Raw genomic sequence first — 24,512 nt, 5'->3', positions numbered from 1 at the left:
CATGGGAGCCATACTTTGGAGCATGTATAGATATTTCCTTCCTGGTTCCAGTCTTCCTCATGGGGGATTGCAGAAAAAAAAAGTCCTAGGAATACATGATGGAGGGGCTTGAACTATGGGAGGACAAAGAGTCCCCCAATTTCTCTGTAAACCAGAAGAATTGATTATTCAGGAGCTTACAATGGCAGGTGATGGAGGGTTCCCAAATTGACTGCTAAGCCAGAAATAAGGAAATAAACAAAAGGAATAACCCCCTGCCTCCTTTTTAGTTCTGTCTGAGGCTAAACTGGTTTGAGATGTCTCTGGGGACCAGGTGGAAAAGGGCCAGAAGCTAATCAGAAAAGTGTTGCCCATGTCTGTAAGCATAAGCAAAGTGGAGTTTAGTCATTATTTCTTGGAGTTTAGTTTCCTAGGATCCATGGCCATAACAATCTTCTGTTACCAGGTATTTTGCCTTGCCAATCAGGTACTGAGTCATGTAGGCTTTCATGCTTTTTTGACACTGAGCTAGTCAGGTGCTAAGTCTTTGTTTGGAAACTGTATACATTCTTGGATATTGGTATTTTGCTTTGGGAGGCTTGCTCATGGGAAGAATGCTTCACTGAGGTCTTTTTGATTTCCTAGACAAGACTCTGGGTAACCATTATTAAGCATCCCTTCATGTGAACCCAGATGTTGGTGCTCTCTCAGTCTGGTGTTGTATGTAGATACTTCTGTTATTTTGTTGAGCTATGTGGGAACTATGTTGGGCAATGATAAAGTGTGTACTATGATCACTAGACATTTAGAGCCCTGTCTATTCAATCACTCTGCTTGTTAATAATTGATTTTCTCTACTCTCAGGGTGCTCACCCTTCCCCTGAACTAGTGAATGATGTTAGTCTTTCTTGGGCACTCACTTCTTTACCTTTACCTTCTACTTACATATTTTTCTGCCTTGTTTAATTAAAGTAAGATTAGTAACCCCTTTGAAGCTGTCTTTCCTTTATAAAGGCAGATCTAGAACCTGTGCTAGCAGCCCATGCTGTGTGCTAGTGTGGTTGCTAATGCAATGTCCTATTGCAAACTTTTGAATCATAATCTCTTACAGCTTAGCAGACAGTTGGGAGACTCTGTCATCACAGAGTACAAGCCTATTAATTATATATTGGCAGAAATTCCCTTCCACAACTGAACCCCCACCCCCGATTCTATAATGAAGATGAGAATAAAGCAGGGGGTTTCTGTGCATGTTCCAAGAAATGACCACCACAGACCAGTTTACCTACGAAACTTATAATATGTATAACTCATACTGGCAAATAGTTATTTACTACACCATGACATCTCTCTTATTGTTGTCTTAAATTACTTTTTAAATCTCATTTAATGTTTAACAAGAGTCATACAATGAGAGAATTTTAGAGCTGGAAACAAGAGGAGGACTGTTATGGACTTCCCAGTTATGGACTGGGAAGGATACTTTGGTCTGGAGAGTTTCTGGAATAGTGAATGCAGCCATAGGGCATTGATTATCATACCTTCCCCAGAAATGATGGCAATATTGTTTTGATGACTATTCCCAGAACAAGAGATAGAAGATAGAAGAAAGGAAAGGCAGCTTAATCAGGTCAGATCAGCCCCAGGGCAGAGCTCCAAAGCAGGACATACAGCAAAGTGTCTCTACTCAAATGATTACTATCAGGTATATAACCTCTTTCTCACTGACGCCCAGAGTTGGAATAGCCCTTAGGGGCCATCTAATCAAACCTTAATCCAAGTAGAAATTCCCCTTACAACATCTCTGACAAATTGTAAATAAATCTTCCCCTAAAGACGTCCCATGAGGCTTTCGAATTTCTGTAATTGGCTCGAATGAATCTAGGGTGCAGGAAAAGAAAATACTGAAATCCAGACACTGCAGAAGAAAGATGACTGAAAAAATGTACTCAAATTTAGAGAATATATCCAAATTTTAATAGAATAGAAATTAATGACAGTCAACTTAGCTGTGTATTTGTACCCAAAATGAATCAAGAACATTATCACCTTCCTTAAGATCTGTGGCCTCCTTACTCAGAAACAAGCCTCTGCTATATAGGCCCCTCTTCTCCTGCTGGTAAGTTCCTTCTGTTGCTTCCATCTGAGGCATAGGCCTTGGCCAGAAATGCTTTATTCCCTTCCCTGCAGTGTTTCTGACTCTCCAGACTTCACCATCACATCCCAACATGGGTAATTTCCACCTTTCCACCCCATTCCTTTCATGTACTGTATTTTTTGTTGTTCAGTTTTTTTTTTTCACTTGGGTCTGATCCTTCAGGATTGCATTTGGAGTTTTCTTGGCAAAGATACTGGAGTGGTTTGCATTTCCTTCTCCTGTGGATCTAGTGGATCCATTTTGTAAGGCAATCAGTGATTAAGTTACTTGTCCAGGGTCACACAGTTATGAAATGTCTGAGGCTGGATTTGAACTCAGGTTTTCCTGACTCCAGGCCCAGTGCTGTATTTCATTGACCCACCAGCTGCCTCCTATGCATTGTTTACTTCTGTTAGAATTTAAGTTCCTTGAGGGCAGGAACTGCTTTCCTTTTTCTTGTATTTGTATCTCCAGAAGCACAGTTCCTATCGCATAATAAATGTCTGTTTAATAGGTTTAAAAGGAAGTCTTGTTATCTGTCTGCCAAAGGACTTGAGAATGCTATAATTTAATGGTATTATCAAATTTGCACTGGTTATGAGATCATTGGAGAACTGAAGGATGATTTTTTTTCTTTTCTTTTTCTTTCTTCCTCTTTTTTTAAGTTGATGGTTGGAGTCATCTTCATATAGCTTATACTTGGGGATAATAAACTTAACAGCCAGCTGTCTGATACGATATCAAGATAGTGATATAAATTGCATTGATAGCTTTAAGACCACAAAAGGAAATGACAGAAAAGGAATTAGAAATTTTAGAGAGGAGAAAATGAGAAAACAATAAACATGACAACAAGACAAAGTGCTCAATAGACAACATGCACCTATCACATTAAAAATAGCAGTAGCAAAGACTAAAAAAGCTACCCAATCCATGTTCATAGAAAACACTTGTGAACTGAGTCACCAAGAAAATGGCTCCCCCTCTCGTGACTCACTCCTAGAGAGATGTCTTCCTAAATTTGGAGAAATAAACCATTTCATTGCTTTGGGAGGACAAGGTAATAAAATGATCAGGAAGCTAGATTACCTGAATTTCCTGTTTCTGCCACTATATCCCGAGTGACATTAGACAGATTATTTAACTTCTAAATAAAATCTGAAGGACCTTTCTAGGACTAAATACTATAGTTTTAACTTCTAATAAAGTATTTTAGAAAAACCCTCATTTTGGTGGCATCTATAAGACAGTTACAAACACAATTCCTGTTCTCAGTACTGTACATTTATATATGTCCTTTATATAGGTAACTGTATCAAAAACTATAATATCTTCTGTAATGAGCTCCTTCCAGTAATTGATATTGCAACATTTCTTAAAGTTAATGTCATAGAGAGGTTTCTAAAGCCAAGACATGTTAAGGTACCTGTCTATGACCACAGAGCTAGTGGTTGAAGCAGGATCAGATCTCACGTTTACCCAATTCCATGTATAGAACTTTATCCACCTGCTTCCTATCTTTAAATACAAATTATACACAATATTTTCAGATGACTATAATTATGATTTATAGCGTATCTCACTTTCAAAAACATTTACCTAATTGCTCTACAATAAATTACAAAACAAAATATATAGCTGAAGCCTAATTATGACTCTTGGTTATAACAATTAGGGAATAAAAAGTTAAATTCAAAGCCAAGTTCTCTCTAATTTGCTCACAAGTCACTCAATCATATTTTTGTTTTTGCTGTGATATAAATCTTTTCCACATACATATGGATAAGTTTATACATACACATATATATTTCAATTGATACTTGAAGTTATACACAATATATACTTGTGTGTGTGTTTATAATAACAGATAAGTATATAAGTAAAAACTGCGTGTGTGTGTGTGTGTGTGTGTGTGTGTGTGTATGTGTGTGTGTGTGTGCATTTAGTGAGGTTATAAGGATCTACAGCTAATAAGTATTGGACCTAGGTTTTGAATCATGCTCTATCTTGATCCCAAATTCAGTATTCTTTTTTTATTACAAAAGAGAACTGACAGATTGTCAGGAGACAGATAAATATAAACTAGAATAAAGAGCTTGGGGAGTAGGATGTATTAGAGGAAGAAAGGAATAAGCATGACTTAAGCAAGAATATCATAGAAATGGGATTCAGAAGACATTCGTTCAAGTCCTAGTAAGGCCTAATCTCGGCCTTAGTTTCTTCATCTGTAGAAAGAGGAGGTTGTATTTAGAGAAATTGAAGTTCCTTTCTACTTTTAGTCAGTAGTTCTAAATGAATAGTTAGAATTGTTTATCATTGGACTAATAGATTTAGAGCTAGAAAGGCACTGAGAGACTATCCAGTCCAAACCTCTCATTTTACAGATAAGCAAATTGAGGCATCAGGGGGTTAAATGACTTGTCCAATGTCATAATCTAATAAGTTTCTATTGCAGGATTTGAAACAAATTCTTCCTGAATCTAAATCCAGTGTCCTCGGCTGTTCTGAAAGAGTGTGGAACTGACATTTTGTAGGAATAAGTAATATCATGACTTCCATGCAATGATGAAGAAGGTGAAAAAAATCCAGCAGGGACAAGCGAATCTATTAATGCACCTTGGAAGGAGGGAAACTCCACAAGGTAGTAAGAGAACTCTTGCGAGAAGGAACTATATATCAACCTGATATATGCAATTAGAAGACAATGTACAATCTTAATATAGCATATATCTGTGCTCAATCAATCAACAAGAATTTATTAAGTACTTACTATATGCCAGTCACTAGGGCCACAAATTCAAAGAATAAACAATCTCTATTCCCAAGGAACTTATATATGATATAGAACTTCTAGGAAACTTAATAAAGCTTGTGGCTTCCACACACTTATTATGGCTCTTGTGGAAACCTGGGCAAAAAAAAATCAAGGATGTCCCAGTAAAGAAACTGAAGGTAACAAGTGTTTGGGGCTTTTTTTAAATCAATCCATAAGCATTATTAAGTGCCTAATATGTGTCAGGAACTGAACCAGGCCTACAAGTACAAATATAAAAGTTGCAAAATTGCTACCTTCAAGGAATTGACATTCAATTGATTCTAAGTAAAGATAAGTACTTTAGAAAAGTGCATGTTAAGGGAAGCTGATAGGTATTGACACTGGAGAATGAGATTTGGGTTTTCTAGACCATGGCTAAACCATTTCACAATTTATGTAGGTTCAAGAAATAGAGCATGAAAAACAGTCATAAGATAATGAGGAGCTTGGAGTCATTCTCTTCAAGTATTAAATGGTTGTTAAATGACATGTCTGTAAGGTCTTACTCCAATGTGTTATGGCATGGAGGGGTTGCAGAGATGTTGAATGTTATGCCACTAGAGCACAAATTCCAGTTGCTGTTCAGTTGTGTCCAACTCTACATGACCTCATAGATTTTGTTCATGGGATTTTCTTGGCTTAGATACTGGAGTGGTTTGCCATTTCCTTCTCCAGTGTGTTCCCATTTTATAGATAAAGAACTGAGGCAATAGGGTTTAAATGATTTGCACAGGGTCACACAGCTAGTAAGTGTTGGAGGCTGGATATGACCTCAAATCTTCTTGACTTCAGGCATAGTGCCCTGTCCACTGTACCACCTAGCTTGCCCTACAAATTGCAATGGATCCTACCAATCTGGTAAAACTTTGAGAAAGGTCTCAATCACATATAGAATCTACTGCCTCAGTACCTACTAAGCTAAAAATGGAGAGGCTCATTATTAGTAAATTGGCTACCAACTAAACATTAAAAGGGTCCTCAGTTTTTTGTGTTCTGTTTCTTTTATGCTTCAGTAACAATACTTAAATGGTAGAAAAAGTGGCAAAAGTGATAAGAACCACATATTCTTTAAACTATAAATACTAGCAACTTTTGGAACAGAGTGATATCATTGTAGAACCAATGTAGTTCAGTGGAAAGGTCAATTAACTTAGCAACTGACCTTGGCATCAATGGACCTGCACTTGAATATCACTTAAGATCTTTATGACCCAGAACAAGTCATTTAATTTATCTGGGCCTTGGTTTCTTCAACTTTGAAATGAGGGAGTTGGACTAAATGGCCTCTAAGGTGCCTTCCAACTCTTAGATCTATGATCTTATGTTTCTATAATATTAGAATATAATAATATTTATATAAATATTAATAATAATATTTATATTATTTATAATATAAACAAGTATAATAATATTCTTTAATATTAGAAATGAACCATGTCAATATTGACATTGTCATGATATGTAAAGCCACATGATGAAAGGAAGTTGCAGGTTGCCTTAGACTAGTGCCTGGAGTATGGTAGGTATTTAATAAAGATATCTGAATTGAGTTTTGAAAGAGGATAAGGATCCTGATAGACTGCATGGGGAAGGAATACATTCCAGAAATGGGAAACAATTCAAGTGTCACCTTCAGCATGGAGGATGGTTTGAACAAATGTACACAAACAGGAGGTGAACGTCCAAGTCTTAGAAATAGTGACCAGTTTAGTATGCCTGGACCTTGGAGCATATGATAGGAAATAAAAGGGAAGGAATATGGGAACATATTTTGGAGTCAGACTAGGAAGGGCCTTAAAAATCCTCATCACATCTTGCCTAGGTTATTCAATTGTCTCTTAATTGATAGCCTTACTCTAGTCTCTCTCCTTTATGATGTATCCCCTATACACCTGCTAAAGTGACATTTCCAAAGCAAAATTATGCTCATCACTCTCCTCTTCAAGAATTTTCACTATCTCCCTATCTCCTCTAAGGGTATAATCCAAATTCCTCTGTCTGGCATTTATAGTCTTTTACAACCCTGCTTTAATACAATATCTGGTCCTCAGTGGGTACTTAATAACTGTCTGTGGACTAACTGACCCCAACCTATTTTTCCAAGTATATTTCACATCAGTTCATCTCATAAACACTACCTTACAGCTCAGCAGATTTACTTCCTTTTTCCTGTCCATGGCAGTCTACCTGTTCCCTTGTGCCTTTTTCTGGGCTTGTGTACTATGCACTGGAAAGAATATCCTCCACAATTGTGCTTCTTAGTATCCCTAGCTCTCCTCTAGGCTCAACTTGGGGGATACCTTTTATGTTACTGATTCCTCCATTACAAATTTTAATGACCCCTCTATTATAAAATTACTCTACATTTACCATGTATATATTTTCTATCAATGTATTTTTCCTCCCTAGATAAGTGTTTCTGGAAGAAATGAACAGTTTCACTGTCATCTTTCTTTTGTCCCCAGTGCCTTGTACACAGTTGGCACTTAATAAATTCTTATTGAACAAATCAATGAATGAATGGTTAATTTGAGGAGTTTATATTTCATTCTAGCTTCAGGAAGGAGGGACCAAAGTTTTTTGAGCAAGAGGATGAAATGGCAAAACTTCTGCCTTAGAGCTTCATGGTAGCTTCATGGAATATGGATTAGAGAAAGGAAAGGGAAATGGTGAGATCAATTAAAAGGCTGTGACTACAATCCAAGTGAGACATGAGAAGGCCCAGAAGCAGGGTGATTGTCGGGGGAATGGATAGGAGACAAGTACAAGAGCCATTACAGAGGAAATATTGATAGGGAGGTAAAATCTTGGCAATGGATTGCATATTAAATTTACTTCCACTAACTAAACATAGGTAAGTCAGGTAGAGGGGAACTATAACTCTTTCACTTTCATATTCCTGGAGGCAACTCTGGTAGCTTTATCTAAATTATATTATCGGGGAAACCAGCATCCAATGTCATGAGTCAGTAAACTAGCAATCTTGGTCCTGAGAGTTGTGCTCATCTCGAATAGGTGATATCCAATATGACTTTTTTGCTCTCATGGTTTGGGTTTGATCACTTCTCAGGGGAATGAAACTCCTTTGATTCTAACCATCTGCAACTAAGACCTGTTTTCATGCTGAAATTTTAGCTGAACTCCAGTATAGCTGCTGTCAATCTGCTGTATTCTTAAAGGGAGATAATCTAACAACATTTATGTCCATTTAAAAATAAATTATGAAACACCTACTCTTTGTGAAAGGAGTGAGGTAGCATGGTGGAAAGAATAGAAGGCTGGCCTTTGAGTTAATGACAATAATAAGAGTTGGGTGAGCATGGAAAGTCACTTCAACCCTCAATGTCTAAGGCAGTGGCATCATACTCAAATAGAGATGATTCCTACATGCCACATACTGACATCGAAAACTACAAATTAAAATTATCTGTTTCTTTTATGCTTTTATTTTATTTTTATTTATTCTGTTAAACATTTCTCTATTATGTTTTTTCTCCTACTTGCAAGTTTTGCCTTCTGTATACAACTGGCTGCAACCTTGAGTTCGACATCTCTGGTAAGGTACAGATGAGTTGCTGATCTGGTTACTTTCAGGGAGTTCCCATACAGATGAGTTCACAGATCTGGACCCTTCCTCAGTTTATCCCCACCGAAAATGTAATGAGGATACAAAAACCAACAACAAAAGCAAGGATAGGGGAGAAACCTTTGAGTTTGAGGGAAAGGGAAACGTCCTGAAACAGAAATTCCATTTTCAATTTATCTTTAGAATCAGTGTTTATTTATCTGTGAACACGTTATGTCATTAAGTAAAATGTAAACCTCTAAGCAGGAGAACCTTCCCTGGAGCATAGCAACATATGAGGTGCTTTGTTGTTGTTCAGTTGTTCAGCTATGTCTGACTTTTTGTGATCCCGTGGGCCATACTGTCAATGGAATTTTATTGGAGAAGATACTGGAGTGGTTTGCATTTTTCTTCTCCAGTGGACTAAAGCAAACAGAGGTTAAGTGACTTGCCCAGGGTTATACAGCTAGTAAGTGTCTGAAGTCACATTAGAACTCAGGTCTTCTTGACTCTAGGTCTAGCACTCGATCCACTGCGTCACTTCACTGCCTCCTAGGCAAACAGAGGGTAAGTGATTCACCTTGGGTCACTAGTAAGTATTTAAGGCCAGATTTGGAGGCAGCTAGGTGGCTCAGTGGATAGAGCTCAGGACCTGGAGTCAGGTAAGGGTGCTTAGTACTTTCTTATTGATTGTTTCCCACAGTCCTCATCTTTCACAATCTCACACTCTGAAAGAGCACAGACATACCCACCCTTTGATAGGTGTATAAATCAGGCAAATATAAATGCAGCCATTCAAGCAGAGTATGTCTCTTTCAGAGCTGTAGGAAATTCATGCCTTGATTTTCCCTGATGGAAATAATGCACCACTTTCTCAAGAACACATTTACAACTACTGTTAGTAGATCAAAAGTAATGGAGAAAAGAAAGGGCAGTAAACATATAAAGATGTAGCTGTTATTACTTCATTAATATTGCTAGAAGTATTGCTCATGGTAACTTAAATGCCATTTTCTTTCTGTAAAGCTGATTAACTCAGTCAGCATTGCTGCATTCATTTTCCTAGACACTCATATTTTACAAGTCAAGTCACTTTACTCACAATGAAGCTTGCCTTTTCAAATATCACATCATTTGTACTGACAGTGGGAACCATCAGACACAGAAGTGAGTGAGCTCACAAAGCCACATTTGCTGTATTGAGCAAGAGTAGCCCCCATTCAGTCACTTAGGGATATCTTTGAGCTATTTGGCTTAATCTTCACCAGTTAGGAATGAAGTAACCCCCATCAGCTACATGCAGGGCTGTGCCTTCAATCATTCCTGTTTGCCTTTCCCATCATGTCCTGTTATCTTCTTCACTACACATACACACACTAGCTCTAATTTAGCATTTATGTAGAAAAGAGGGTAAACTAGAGATTATTTGTCAGGGGTCCATTTCTCCCCCTGCCCAGACACCCCACTGCCTCTATACAAAGACAAAGGCTCCATTGGAGTTCACAGGAGTTCCTGTTAGCACAGAGACACAGAGGAAAGCAAGAGACCAGTTTTATCATTTGGGAATGCTTGTCAACATTTGCTGTTATCTGTCTCATCAAAGAAAGAAAAAAAAAGTATAGTTTCCAAGTGGCTACAGTCTGTTGTAATACAGTTTTGCAGAGAAACTTTAAAGGGACAGGGGGTATGGAGGAATAAATGATAAACGTATCTGAGCAGGAAATGTTGAAAACATGCCCAAGTTGGTAATCTTACCTCAATCATTCCTTTAGAAATGTTTAAGCAATTCTCTTGATCTATTAAGAAAATGTGATGGCCAATAGGACTTCCTAATAGAACCAATAAAAAAGGGAACGAAGAAAGACTGATGAATGCAAGTATGTGGAAGATGTGAAGATACTCTTCGTAGTGTTCATTATTGCAAACAAATTTCTGCTTCTTCAGGTAGTATTGTTTCAGATATAGATTCTCTTAGACAGATGATCCTGAGGTGCAAGGTAGCACCTTGGGGAAAACATCTCTGATTCAAGCCTCTTTGAAAATAGATGTCTGTCTCTATGCTCTGGAGGACAAAAGCATTTAACCTCAGCTAAACAGGAAAACAGGAACCGGATCAGTGCCTACTTCACAGCAAATAGACAACAAACTATTCCATTAAAAATTTTGACTCCATAAAGTTAACTGTTCCCTAGGATCACTGATCTATTTCTTGATTCATGCCTCACTTGGATCTTTCCCTACCTTGAGATCTGCTTAAGACTTAGGGCACCATCCTTGCCCACTAGTCAGCGAAATTTAATTCAGTTCAACAAAAACATGCATTATGTACATTGTATATGCCAAGCATTAAGTGAGGTGCAGAGGATACAAAGGGGAAAATCAAAAATTAAATCAAACAAAACGTTATTTCATTGTCCTCAGAAATCTCACATTCTACTGCATGTGAACATGGACAAATAAGTAAAAATAAGAAAAAAATGGACAAATAAAAAATGCAAAGTAAATCTAAATTAGGAAGGAGTGCCAGTCTTGTTTAGAAACTCACAAGTTGAATTTTCAAGGGACCTAGAGATTCTAAGAAGTGGATTGAGGAGGAGAAATAGATGACAATTTGATTCTCCATCAATGAATGAAATCCCACCAGGACCGAAATTTCAAATTTGTATTGAAGTAGCTCAAAGTTACAAATTACCTCAAAGGCCATATAATGAAATCTATATATGAAGAAATCTTCTCTACAGTAGTTCCAACAAGTCTTTACTTGAATATCTGTACTACAGAGGTACTAACAATCCCAAGGCAGTCCATTCAAATTTTGGATAGCTCTAATTGTAAGGCAATTTTCCCTTGGTATTTATAAATTCGTATCTTTGATCATTTCCTAGGATATTCATCTAAATATTAGGTTTCCAAAGCCTTGGTAATAGATTTAGAACAATAAATCTTACCTTCCATTTCCCCTCATCACCTCGCTAATTAATAGATTACCTGTTTTTACTACCCATTTTCCATTCCCTCATAACATACAAGGACCTAGTATGTCATGCTCAAAGAGAAAAAAAATGCTACCACGTCATGATGCTGTTATTCAATGGAATCACTGTTTAAGTATATCAACTTTCCCTCTTATACCCATCTCCCAAATCAATTTATTAATTTCTTTTTTGTTATTAAGGGATTTGGGCTAGAAGGCAATACAATATAGCGAGAAAAATACTAAGAGACTTGGTACTCTGTGTGGGATCACAGGATTTAGAGCTAGGGGGCAAATTGGTCCCAAGTCCCTAAATTTTAGGTGAGAAAATGGAGATCTGGGGAGGTTGTGACTTGCCAAGGGGAACACTGGTAACTAATAGGAGGGATAAGAGTAAAGTCTAAGTATCCTTATTTCTGAAATCTTACCCACCCTTTAAAGCCCAATTCTTATTACCACATGATTGACCCAGCAGATAATACCTCCCTCTAAGACCACCCATCATATGATGTTGTTGTTGGTCAGTCATTTCATTCATGTCTGACTCTTTGTGATTACATTTGGGGTTTTCTTGACACAGATACCAGAGTTGTTTGCCATTTCCTTCTCCAGCTCATTTTACAATAATAAAACTGAGGTAAACAGAGTTAAGTGACTTGCCCAGGGTCACACAGCTGGTAAATATCAAAGGCCAGATTGGAAATTAGGTCTTTCTGACTCCAGGCTTAGCGTTCTACCCACTGTACCACCTAGCTGCCTCATTTCACATAATACTTTGTATCTTTTATGGACTTTTCATATATATTTTTATATTATACTTACTTGTATATGTGTCATATCTAACCCTTTACCAGAGAGTAGGCTTAATGAAGCAAGGACTTATTTTCTGAGCAACTCAACGAAGTACTTTCCATACATAGTAGGCCATAAATAAGTGGTTTGCTGGATTAAAAAAAACTAACCTGAAACTGTGTGCTGAGGATAGAGAGAAGGGAGCTGGTAATACGAGATATCATGGCAATAAAATCAACAGAACTTGGCATCTGTTCATACTCATTCAGTAGACGATTAATAAATGTTGAACTGAACAATCCAGAAGAGATCAGCTCTGTCCCTATGGATACTTCCTTTTTAGTGCCCAAATGCTACTTCCTAAGGATATCTATATATCATCAATGTCAGAAGCAGAAAGAAAAAAAATCAAAGAAAGTTGACTGAATCTGTAAAGGAAGTTATGAATATAAATTTGCCTCGCTCTCATTTTTTTGTGGTCGGTGTCTCCTGGATAGAGCTGATGAAATAAAATGAAATTATCTTTGGAGCTTTTGTCAATTTGAATACTTAGGTCACCTAGTCACTGGTACAAGTTTGGTTTGGGCTATGATGTATGCAAAGTGGAGGAATGGGCAATTGCTTCGGAATCAACATTTCAGATGCTGTTCCTGCTCTGTTTCTTGAGGAGTTGGGTTCTCATTCAGCACCATCCTGAGCCGTTGTTTGTTTTTGGAACAGATGGGTAAAACAATCATTATGGAATGATTTAATTCACTCAAAAACATTGCATCCTGTAGTTTTGAATGACATGACAAATATGGAAAATACCAGGATCCAGGAAAAGCTGTAACTCACAATATGCCAGCACCTAAACTGAGTATTGTCTCAGCCCAGTGATGCTGTGTAGAAGGATCAATTGGACTCTTAGATGATTGTTCTCTTCAGACTGTCAGTCACTGGTAAAAGAGTAGCTTGTGACTCAACTAAGTGGTTTGTAGTAGATGTATAAATGAGTTATATTCTTTTGTCAACTCCCAAATAGCATTTTCTACAATCATACTGATTTCCTTCTCAGCAAGAGAATTTCCTACTTGGAAGTATCCCTGTGTCTTTATCTCATTGCCTGTCTCACTATTAAATTAACACTGAGAGTTAACAGTTATGAAGACTTAGATTAATTCTAAATTTGTCTCATTGCAACTTGGAATCATAGGATCCCAGACTTTGGAGGGACTGTTGTATGTTGATGTTATTCTGCCTTCTGAGGCTAAGTTGAACAAGTCTAATCTCTTTTCTCTTTTACAGCCCTTCAAATACTTGAAGAAGCTATCATATCCCACCCCCACCAAGTCTTTTCTTCTGTAAGCTAAACACCCTAAATTCCTTAGTTTGCTTGCATGTTTTATAGGTGAGAAAACTCTTACCCTCTTCCTTTGGACTCCCGTTGCCACCATCCTGTTACTAATGAGGACTTACATGTCAAAAGTTACATAAAAGTAGCACCAAGGAAATGAGTAATCAAAAATAAGATTGGACAATAATATACCCAGGATGAGAGATGACAAATGGACAAAGTACTGTGCTGATACAATAAAAATACTAAAAGACTCAGATGAAAGTATTCACCACATTAGTTAATTAATCTATGGTCTTTATTAAGGCTGAGTCCTTTGTGGAGGGACACAGAAAAGAACTGAACAGGAAAAGATGGTAGGCATCAATGGGTTGTGACATGTACTAGTAGAAGAAATAGCCATATCAATATAGTCATAGAATAATCAAATGGAAAAGTATTAAAAAAAACCCTTGATCTCCTACATATTATGTTATATGGTCTCTGGATGTTTCAGGAATGTTAGTTTTCTGTTTAAAGGAAGCTAGGTGGTTTAGTGAATAGAGTGCTGCTCTTGGGAATTGGGAAGACCTGAGTTCAAATCCTGGCTTGGACACTTAAAAGATGTTTAATCCTAAGAAAGTGATGTAACCTTTCTCTATGGCAGTATTCTCATCAGTAAAATGGGGAGAATAATAGAATCTTACAGGGTTGTAGTGAGGAACAAATGAGATAAATGTAAAGCACTTTGTTAACTTTAACATGTGATATAAAATTAGCTACTATAAGTAATTTATATTTCAAGGAGAATTTAATTTCAGTGAGGGAAGGAAACTTTTGTTATGTATCTGTATCCCTGAAAGCACAATGCTATGTCTAAACTTGTTGCTATTGTTCAGTCACTTCAGTACTGTCTGATTCTTTGTGACCTCTTTTGGGGTTTTCTTAGCAAAGACACTGGATTACTTTGCCATTTCCTTACCCGCCTTGCTTTACATGTGAGGAAACTGAGCCAAATAGGGTTAAGTGACTTGGCTAGGATCACACAGCTAGTGAGTGTCTGAGGTTGGGTTTGAACCCAAGTTTTCTTGATTCCAGGCCTGGTACACTATCCACTGTACCACCTTGCTGCTCACATGTCTATAGTAAGACTCACTAAAGATTTATTGACTTACTAATTTATTAAATTCAAAAATTCATTAGAAACTGTCAATTTGGACTTATTCCCAAGATGGCTGATTAAACATATATGGGCAGCACAGACTTTATATATCCATTCCAGGGAAAATATGAAATTTTTACCAGATGAAAAATATGCTAATAATTAAAAGAAATCCAGTGAAAAACCCTAATAAGTGATCTCTCTCTCTCTCTCGCTCTCACTCTCTCTCTCTCTCTCTCTTTCTCTCTGTCTCTGTCTGTCTCTATCTGTCTCTGTCTCTCTCTGTGTCTGTCTGTCTCTCTGTCTCTCTGTCTCTCTCTCTCTCTCTGTCTCTCTCTCTGTCTCTCTCTGTCTCTCTCTCTCTCTCTCTGTCTCTCTCTCTGTCTCTCTCTGTCTCTCTCTCTGTCTCTCTCTCTCTCTCTCTCTCTCTCTCTCTCTCTCTCTCTCTCTCTTTCTCTCTTTCTCACCCCAAATGAACAAAAAATCAGCCTATGACCAATAGGTAAATATATAGGATACTAGCAAAGGCTGTGCCATTGTAGGCAAACATACAGAAGTCTAGTGTGATTAGTGATTGGCCAGAGACAAGTATGGCTGGTAAGACTCTGTGTCCAGAGGCAGTAGACTGGAAAGCCCTCTGAAAAATCCCTGGTGAAGTCATAAAGCCTCAGAACATTATAGTATGGACCACAGAAGCATACCAATGCTCAGGATGGAAGAACCTAGGATTCTGGGGACTGAAAGTACCCTGCACTCTGTCCTGAAGATCCAGGGCTCTGAGCCTCCAAGGTCCAGGGATACTTCACTCTGGGAAACTGCAGGTCAGCAAAGCAACAGAGGGGACGCTGGGCAAGATAGGCCCACTTAACTCCCACAGAAGCTCAGCACCATATGGCCCTGGCACAAAGCACCAATTTAGTATCTAAATTTGCATAGATCAAATCATAGATCAAAAACCAACTATTACACATGCATGTGTGGACATGATTTTTACATATGTTGTAGACATGCATACATATATACATACACAGATATAAACTTAAACATATACAAATATACATTCTTTTTTTTAGGCTTTGAAATGCTTTATTAAAATATAAATAAATGAAATCTATAGCATTGCCCAAACTGGCAGGTTGAACAGATTTTTCTTGTATATGTCCTTCAAGACAAGATACACTCAGCTGATGACACCAAGGTAAAATGGATGAATGGGACACTTACCGGATAGACTTCAGAATAGACTCAAAGAATAATAGAAGTAGTAATTATTCAAAGCATAATAACTCACATATTGGTGGCTTGTTACAGGTTAAAAATTTTTTTTCATTGAGTAGCATAGGGAAATATCAGCAGGAAAGTGAGATTTAGGCAGGTAATGTCATTTCTTTTAGGTAGTTTAGCTAATTGGAGGCACCATATTGTCTTTTGCCACCAACATCCACATGTAATCCTCTTAGGACTCATTGGCTTGAGACACACCTGGAGGTGAGATGCATCTGAAGGCAAGAATTGTCCCCTCCCCACTTACTCATTCATCTGGTTTCTATGATTTATCCATGAGTGGAAGAGGTCACTAACTCTATTGTCATCCCTAGTGGACTGACTGATAGATTCCTACAGAAGATCTGGGATCAAATTCTATCTCTGACATTTATTAGCTGTGTTGCCATGGGCAAATCCTTAACATTATCTGAGTCTCTGTTTCCACATCAGTAAATAAGACTAATAATGTCAATTCACAGTGCTTTGTAAAATGTCAAAAATATAATGCCAAATATTATCTACTGTGCTATAGTTTTAAGGTGGTTTTCTGCAATTAACTAAAGGAATTTTTTTTTACTCGTTCCCCCTCACCTGCCCCCTCTTCCGTTCCTACAGAACCACTCTTTCTTGCCACTTTTATGTGAGATAATTTACCCCATTCTATCGCTCCCTTTCTCTCTCTCTCAATATACTCCTCTCTTATCCCTTATATTGATTTTATCTTTTTAGATATCATCCCTTCATATTCAACTCACCCTGTGCCCTTTGTGTATATATATATACATATACATATATATACCTACATATATATATATATATATATATATACGTAGACACACACATATGTATATATATGTATATACATATATACATGCATATTCCTTTCAGCTACTATGGTATTGAGGTCTCATGAATCATACACATCATCTTTCTATGTAGGAATGTAAACAAAACAGTTCAACTTTAGTAAGTCCCTTATGATTTCTCTTTCTTGTTTACCTTTTCATGCTACTCTTGATTCTTGTGTTTGAAAGTCAAATTTTCTATTCAGCTCTGGTCTTTTCACTAAGAAAGCTTGAAAGACCTCTATTTTATTGAAAATCCATATTTTGCCTTGGAGCATGATACTCAGTTTTCCTGAGTAGGTGATTCTTGGTTTTAATCCCAGCTCCATTGACCTCCGGAATATCATATTTCAAGCCTTTCGGTCCCTTAATGTGGAAGCTGCCAGATCCTATGTTATCCTGACTGTTTTTCCACAATATTCAAATTGGTTTTTTCTGGCTGCTTGCAGTATTTTCTCCTTGATCTGGGAGCTCTGGGATTTGGTCACAATGATTCTAGGAGTTTTCTTTTTGGGATCTATTTGAGGAGGCGATCTGTGGATTCTTTCAATTTCTATTTTACCCTCTGGCTCTAGAATATCAGGGCAAGTCTCCTTGATAATTTCCTGAAAGATGGTATCTAGGCTCTTTTTTTGATCATGGCTTTCAGGTAGTCCAATAATTTTTAAATTATCTCTCTATTTTCCACGTCAGTGGTTTTTCCAATGAGATATTTGATATTGTCTTCCATTTTTTCATTCCTTTGGTTCTGTTTTATAATATCTTGATTTCTCATCAATTCACTAGCTTCCACATGCTCCAATTCAATTTTTAAGGTAGTATTTTCTTCAGTGGTCTTTTGGACCTCCTTTTCCATTTGGGTAATTCTGCCTTTCAAGGCATTCTTCTCCTCATTGGCTTTTTGGAGCTCTTTTGACATTTGAGTTAGTCTATTTTTTAAAGTGTTGTTTTCTTCAATATTTTTTTCAGTATTTTTTTGGGTCTCCTTTAGCAAGTCATTGACTTGTTTTTCATGGTATTTTTGCATCCTTCTCATTTCTCTTCCCAATTTTTCCTCTACTTCTCTAACTTGCTTTTCCAACTCCTTTTTGAGTTCTTCCATGACCTGAGACCAGTTCATGTTTTTCTTGGAGGATTTTGTTGTAGGCTCTTGGACTTTGTTGACTTCTTCAGGCCATATGTTTTGGTCTTCTTTATCACCAAAGAAGGATTCCAAAGTCTGAGACTGAATCTGGGTGTGCTTTCACTGCTCGGCCATGTTCCCAGCCAACTTACTTGACCCTTGAGTTTTTCGTCAGGGTATGACTGCTTGTAGAGCAAAGGATACTTTGTTCCAAGCTTGAGGGGATGCACCGTTGATTTCAGAGCTATTTCTATACAGCCACCTTTGCCACACCAGCACTGCTCCTTCCTCAAGAACCACCAACCCAGACCTGACGCAAATCTTCAGCAGGCTCTGCACTCCTACTCTGATCCGCCACTTAATTCCTCCCATCACATGGGCCTGGGGCCAGAAGTAACTGCAGCTGTAGTTCTGTAGCTGCCCCTCCCCCGCTGCCCCTGGGGCGGCGGCCAAACCGCGAACTCTGTCCCCTGCAGCTTTTCCGACTAACCTTCTCTGTTGTCTTTGGTGTTTGTGGGTTGAGAAGTCTGGTAACTGCAACAGCTCACTGATTCAGGGTGCTAGGGCCTGTCCTGCCTGGCTCCTGGTCTGGTTGGTCCTGCTGCCTTCCATGCTGAGCTCTGCTCCCTTCCACTCCATGCACGATAGACCTCATCCAGTGACCATCCAGGCTGTCCTGGGCTGGAGCCCTGTTTACCTCTTCTATTTTGTGGGTTCTGCAGTTCTAGAATTTGTTCAGAGCCATTTTTTACAGGTTTTTGGAGGGACGTGGTGGGAAGCTCACGCAAGTCCCTGCTTTCCAGCCACCATCTTGGCTCCACCCCATCGATCACAAATATACATTCTACAAACTCCCTCACAAGGAAAGGAAATTTTTTAAAATGGGGATGGAAGGGGAGGTTAAGGGAAGTAATAATGAGGAGTGAATAGTTGCAAGCAAAACAAATTGCTGAAGGAGAGACTAGAAGGGAAAAAAAGAAAGAAAGAATCAGAATTTAAGTCAGGTGCCCATCAATTGGGGAATGGATGAACAAATTTTATTATATGAATGTAATAAAATTTTATTGCACAGGAAGAACAGACAAGTGATAATTTTAGAGAATTTTGCCAATAAAAAACTGATTTAGAATAAAGTGATTAGAACTGGTAGGATAATTTAAGGATAACATCATTGTAAAATAACTTTGGAGAACTAAGGAAATATAATCAAAGCAATGACTGACAATGTCTCCAAAGGGTCTATGACAGAGCATATTACGTGTCTCCTGACAGAGGAGGAGGGATGTCTTTGACTTAGAAAAAGATGTGTTTTTGGACAAGGCCACTCTGTAGATTAATTTTGCTTGAATATTCTTATTTTATTATGTTTTTTCTCCTTTCAGTTTTAGCTTAGGCTTATTATGAGTAAAGGGAAGTTAGAAAGAATGAGAAAAAAGGATCGATGCTAAAGCAATTTTTAAAAAAGTGAACAGGAAGGAAAAAGGAATTTCAGAAAGAAATATAGACAAGCAGGAGGGTTTTGAAGGTAATTATGGAATTTATTATGTAGTATTAAATTTCAAAGTAAGTACTCTGAAATGGAGAGTCATAGTTTTATGTATATAACTCTCTTTTTGCATTCTGTTGTATATATGACATTACTGAAATTTGGTGTTAATATGAAGAATGAAAATTAAATTTACAAACTTTCTTTTTTTAAAATCAATAATCACATTTTTTCTAAGTACCTAAATAGTTCGTTTCCCTACCTCCCCACAAAACACCATTTAAGAGAAAATATCCTAAAATGGGAAGATTACCTCATTTCATTCTTCAATTAGTACAGAAAATTATTTTAGTGCTTTGGAAACATGATATAATAAAGATAAGAATAAACCAGCTCTTTCCCCGTTTATATAGGAAGAAAAATACCTCACACTTTTTCCCATTGAATTTTTAGCAGAAAATGTCTGATTTCCATGAGAATACATTTAATGATAGAGCATGCATTATGGAGAATTTCAGATATTTGACACTGGTAATAACGACTTTTACTATGTTTGTACATTAATGCGCAGGGAAGTACATGATTTTACAGGATTCTCTATCCCAATGCATCATTTTTAATGAACCTGTTATGGTCTTTCCTCTATGAGAAACCAATATGGCTCTTTAATCATTCCCAATGCCATAGAAGCTTCTTTGGATCATCGAACACACCCTTCCCAAAGCTCAATCCAGATGTATGTTCTCATCAAATTATGTTATGAGCCAAGATCTGGTTGCTACAAACCAGAATTTTGTCATTGTCTTTGTGTAGAGACAAATCTATCTTTCAAAACAAAGCCAGAAAACAATTTAGTAATCACAAGGAAGACATTTAACTCTCTGTACACTGCCAAATGAGAATTGGTAAATTTGCATAAAAGATTTGGGCCATTCTCAGAGTGATTCATTGTTTGTAAGTCCATTTCAAAATGGCACTGCACCTGCTCTCTTACAAAGCTCTTTGATGGGAAACAATCACATATATTTCATCACAGGCAATGATACCTTTGTGTAACAGAGATCACTCCACCCCTAAAATTTTTTTCAAGATCACATAGAGATAGAATACCTAGAACTTTGACTGGTTAATTCTCATAAAACAATCTCTTTTCATGAATACTATCTCTTGCAAATATAGCCTACCCATGTAATTTTTCTAAGCCAACCATCTCATCTCATTGCTTATTTGGCTCACAAGACAAGTTAAAGACAGTTTTTGGTTGTGAAATTTTTCCATATTCTATATCCTTGTATGGCTTCACCGGAAGAAGAGTTGAGAATGGCTGACCCTAAAATCTCAGTTCTTTTAATTAAAGCAAATAATAATGTATTTCACATTTGTATAGCAGTTTCATTTTTATAAAACATACCCCTCTCCCCCCAAAATTGGGGAAATGCATCTAAATGCCTTATTGTGTCCATTTTACAGGTGAGGAAAGTAGACTCAGCGAGATTAGATAACTTACCCTTGGTCACATAGATAGTAAGTACCAGAGCGGAGGTTCCAGTCAAGGCTTCTTGACCCTAAGCCCAGTATTCTTTCCATTATATTTAGTAGCATGCTAAATACCTGAGCTAGAAATGCTATTATTTGGTGATTTGTTTCATATTAACTCTTTAAAATTGCAGACAAAATGACAAATTTTGGTTTTAATATTTCAAAACTCTTGTTGTGACTATCTTGTTTTTATTATTTACATTACCTTGCAGTACACCAGGTGGCATAAACACAGAATTTCATAAACATGTGTGTATGTATATAAAATATATATATATACACATATATGCACATAAATATATAATGGATCATATATGTACATATGCTCATATATGTGCCCTAAATAGACAAATGTACTATATTATGTAAATACATGTATATGTATATACATATATACATACTGTAGGTCCCCCTAAAAATACCTGCAGGTTGGGCCTCAGGTTGGGGCTACTAATCCCTACAAATTTCTAAAGGTAACCCTGAACGGGTTTTAATACCATTTCTCACAAGTCTCCATGTAATGTCTTCTTGAATATAATTGAACCAGTTTTCATCTTCATAATTTCAGTTAGCATGAATTAACTTTTGCAGAGTAATATATACTGATAAAGTTTATCAAGGACCAAAGTACCAAAATATCCCCACAGTATTTGGTTAAACATACTTTCACAAGAAAATAGAATTCAGAGGAAAGTAGGCATAAGTCAGGAAAGTACATATAGCAAAGGGGTAACTCATAGCTCCTAGATGGACAGACATTCTTTTTCTCCTTACCTGGGGTTTTCATGAATTCCCTTTCCTTGCTGTACCCAGCTCAGCCTCTTTCAGGTCCCAGGTGGATGTGTTGCTTATTATTTTCAATAGTATCTCCAATAATATGGGCAAGGAGGGTAAAGTAGAGAGACTCAATTCTCTCCTCCTGCACCACTTGTAGCCTTCTGGCTACAAGCACGGGGGTCTGGCTTCTCAAATATTCCCTAAAGTTGACTCCCAAAGCCGTTGCTGGAATACCTGGCTACAATCTCCTGTGATAACAGGTGTGTATATGTTTATGTGTATGTATGTATGTACATATTTGTATGTGTATATGTGGATGTATGTATATTTATCATTATATATTTATATTATTATGTATGCATATATTGTGATGTGAGTGATTAATAGACACATTAATTTTAAAAGAAGTTTCCAAGAATTATCCACATCTAGTCCACAATTGTAATAGATTTATTCAATCAAATGTTTGGATGAAATCCACACTTTTTATATACACATACATATATGTACACATATGTGCATATGTACACATGCATGCATGTTCATATAAGACTGAAGTCTTTCTTTTATGCCTCATTGTAGGTTGACCCTGAATTACTAAACATCATGCAAAAAGAATGTCAGTAGGTCTTATTTAGTTCAATAGGCTCCCAGCCCAGCCCAATAAGCTTGACATTTGTCATCCAAAGAAAAGCTTAGCTACAAGGTGACTAAGATTCATATATAGTTTTGAGACCACATACTGAATGGAATGTGGATCACTCAAAGGCATACCCACCCAGATGAAATTCCTAATTCATCAAACATGGAAATATGTAGTTGATGTTTAGATAGATAGATAGACATACATACATACATACATACATACATACATACATACATGTATAGAGGCAGGCAATAAGACAATAGGGAGGCAGGTGACCAAGCAGACAGATCAACATGTGTGGTATATATACATATGCACCCAGTATTTTTAAAAATGCCAAGAGCTTTACTAACATTCAGGAGGGTAACTTTAATTCAGAAGAGAAAACTCATAGCTAGAGTAACATAAGTACTGAAACTGGAACATGTATTTAAATCTCACTTCTGATACTGACTAGCTGTCTAATTGTGGACACGCCCCTTAATTTCTCTGAGCCTCAGTTATCTCATCTATGTTATGGGAAAAATTATACATAGGTTGCCTACATCATAGAATTATTGAGAGGAAAGGGTTCAGTTAATCTTAAAGTAGTGAGGAAATGTGATTTATTACTTTTGTGGTAGTGGTGCCAATAGTAATAATAGCAGCAGTAGTAATATAAGTGAGGGTGATGAAGTGATTCTCTGATCAATTTTCTAAGTTCGGAAATCACCTCAACAATATGAAAGCACGCTCTTTCTGGCTCCTCTACCGTCAGGGTGCCGGTAAAGGAATCTGTGATGAAGGGCGGTTAAAAAAAAGTAGCAAGTCCTAAAATTTACCCTGGATTGTACCCATCCTGTGGAAGATGGGATTATGGATGCAGCTAATTTCGAGCAGTTTTTATAAGAACGAATCCAAGTGAACGGAAAGGCCGTCAACCTCCGGGGTAGAGTCCTGACCATTGAGGGAAGCAAGAGCGAGATCACCGTGATGTCACAGGTGCCGTTTTCTAAAATGTATTTGAAGTAACTGACAAAGAAATACTTAAAGAACAATCTTTGAAGTTGGCTGCGGGTGGCGGCCAATTGTGAGAGTTATGAATTACGGTACTTCCAGATCAACCAGGACGAAGAGGAGGAAGAGGAGGCGGATTAAACCCTTTTGGATCTGGAAACGTTTTGTATGTGATCTTGAATAAAACTTGAACCAAAATGGCAGTTATCCTTGTCTTTCTGCACTGTGGATTGTACAGGGTACTGGAAAGAACTGGAAAGGGCTTTGCTTGGACTGCTGTGCACTCATCAACATGAGCTGCTTCTGCTTGGGGATTTCAGTTTGGAATATAACAATACCAAATTGGAAGTGAAAAAAAGTCATTTTAAGGAACCTGATGCAAATTTTGACTGGTTTTAACAGGCTGACACAGGCCTTCGGCTTAGAAGAGGGCAGAGATTTGAGCCCTCCACTAAGTGACTTTGAAGGAAAGTGTTCCCTCATTTAGTAAGTCTTATGTGTCTCTTTACTCAAGGAAATTGATATACAATTGATACAAATCTGGGGGCTCTTAGTTCATTAAAACAACAAGAACAACTGATTTCCCTTTAAAGCCTTTTAAATCAGATTGGAAACTGTTACTTGGATAAAGGTACTTACAAAAAAATATGAAAGCACATGCTTCTTTGTCTTAAAGCATCTGTGTGGGGCAGCGAGGTGGTGCAGTGAGTATAGCACCTGCCCTGGAGTCAGGAAGACCTGAGTTCAAATGTGACCTCAGACACTTGACACACTCACTAGGTGTATGACTTTGGGCAAGTCATTTAACCCCAATTGCCTGGTCCTCCCCTTCCAAAAAAAAAAAACAACAACAACAAAACATCTGAGTACCTTTCCGTGGATTATGGGTGACTTAGCTTCCCTTAACTAAAGATATTTTGTATAGTTCTGAGATATCAGACAGGATGTTGCATTAGAATTGCCTAAGGATCATTCAAGATTATTGTAATCATTGTATGCCATCTTTACAATAAAATAGTCAGGCTTCATTCAAGTAATTTTAGAAGAATTGGGTTTACTGTTACTTTGTCTGTTTTTCAGTGGATGGTACCATGG

General features: G+C 37.4%; 1 protein-coding gene and 1 pseudogene across 3 annotated transcripts in view; one reads left to right on the top strand and one right to left on the bottom strand.

Moving 5' to 3' along the window:
- The window catches only part of NRG3 (neuregulin 3), a 1,185,022-nt gene that overhangs the window by 129,056 nt on the left and 1,031,454 nt on the right, over nucleotides 1–24,512 (bottom strand). The gene's annotated exons all lie outside the window — the stretch shown is intronic.
- LOC118828357 lies at nucleotides 20,104–23,558 on the top strand (annotated as a pseudogene).

Source organism: Trichosurus vulpecula, chromosome 8 (assembly GCF_011100635.1).
Source record: "Trichosurus vulpecula isolate mTriVul1 chromosome 8, mTriVul1.pri, whole genome shotgun sequence".
NCBI classification, from domain to species: Eukaryota; Metazoa; Chordata; class Mammalia; order Diprotodontia; family Phalangeridae; genus Trichosurus; species Trichosurus vulpecula.
This window is presented reverse-complemented; position numbering and strand designations above follow the sequence as displayed.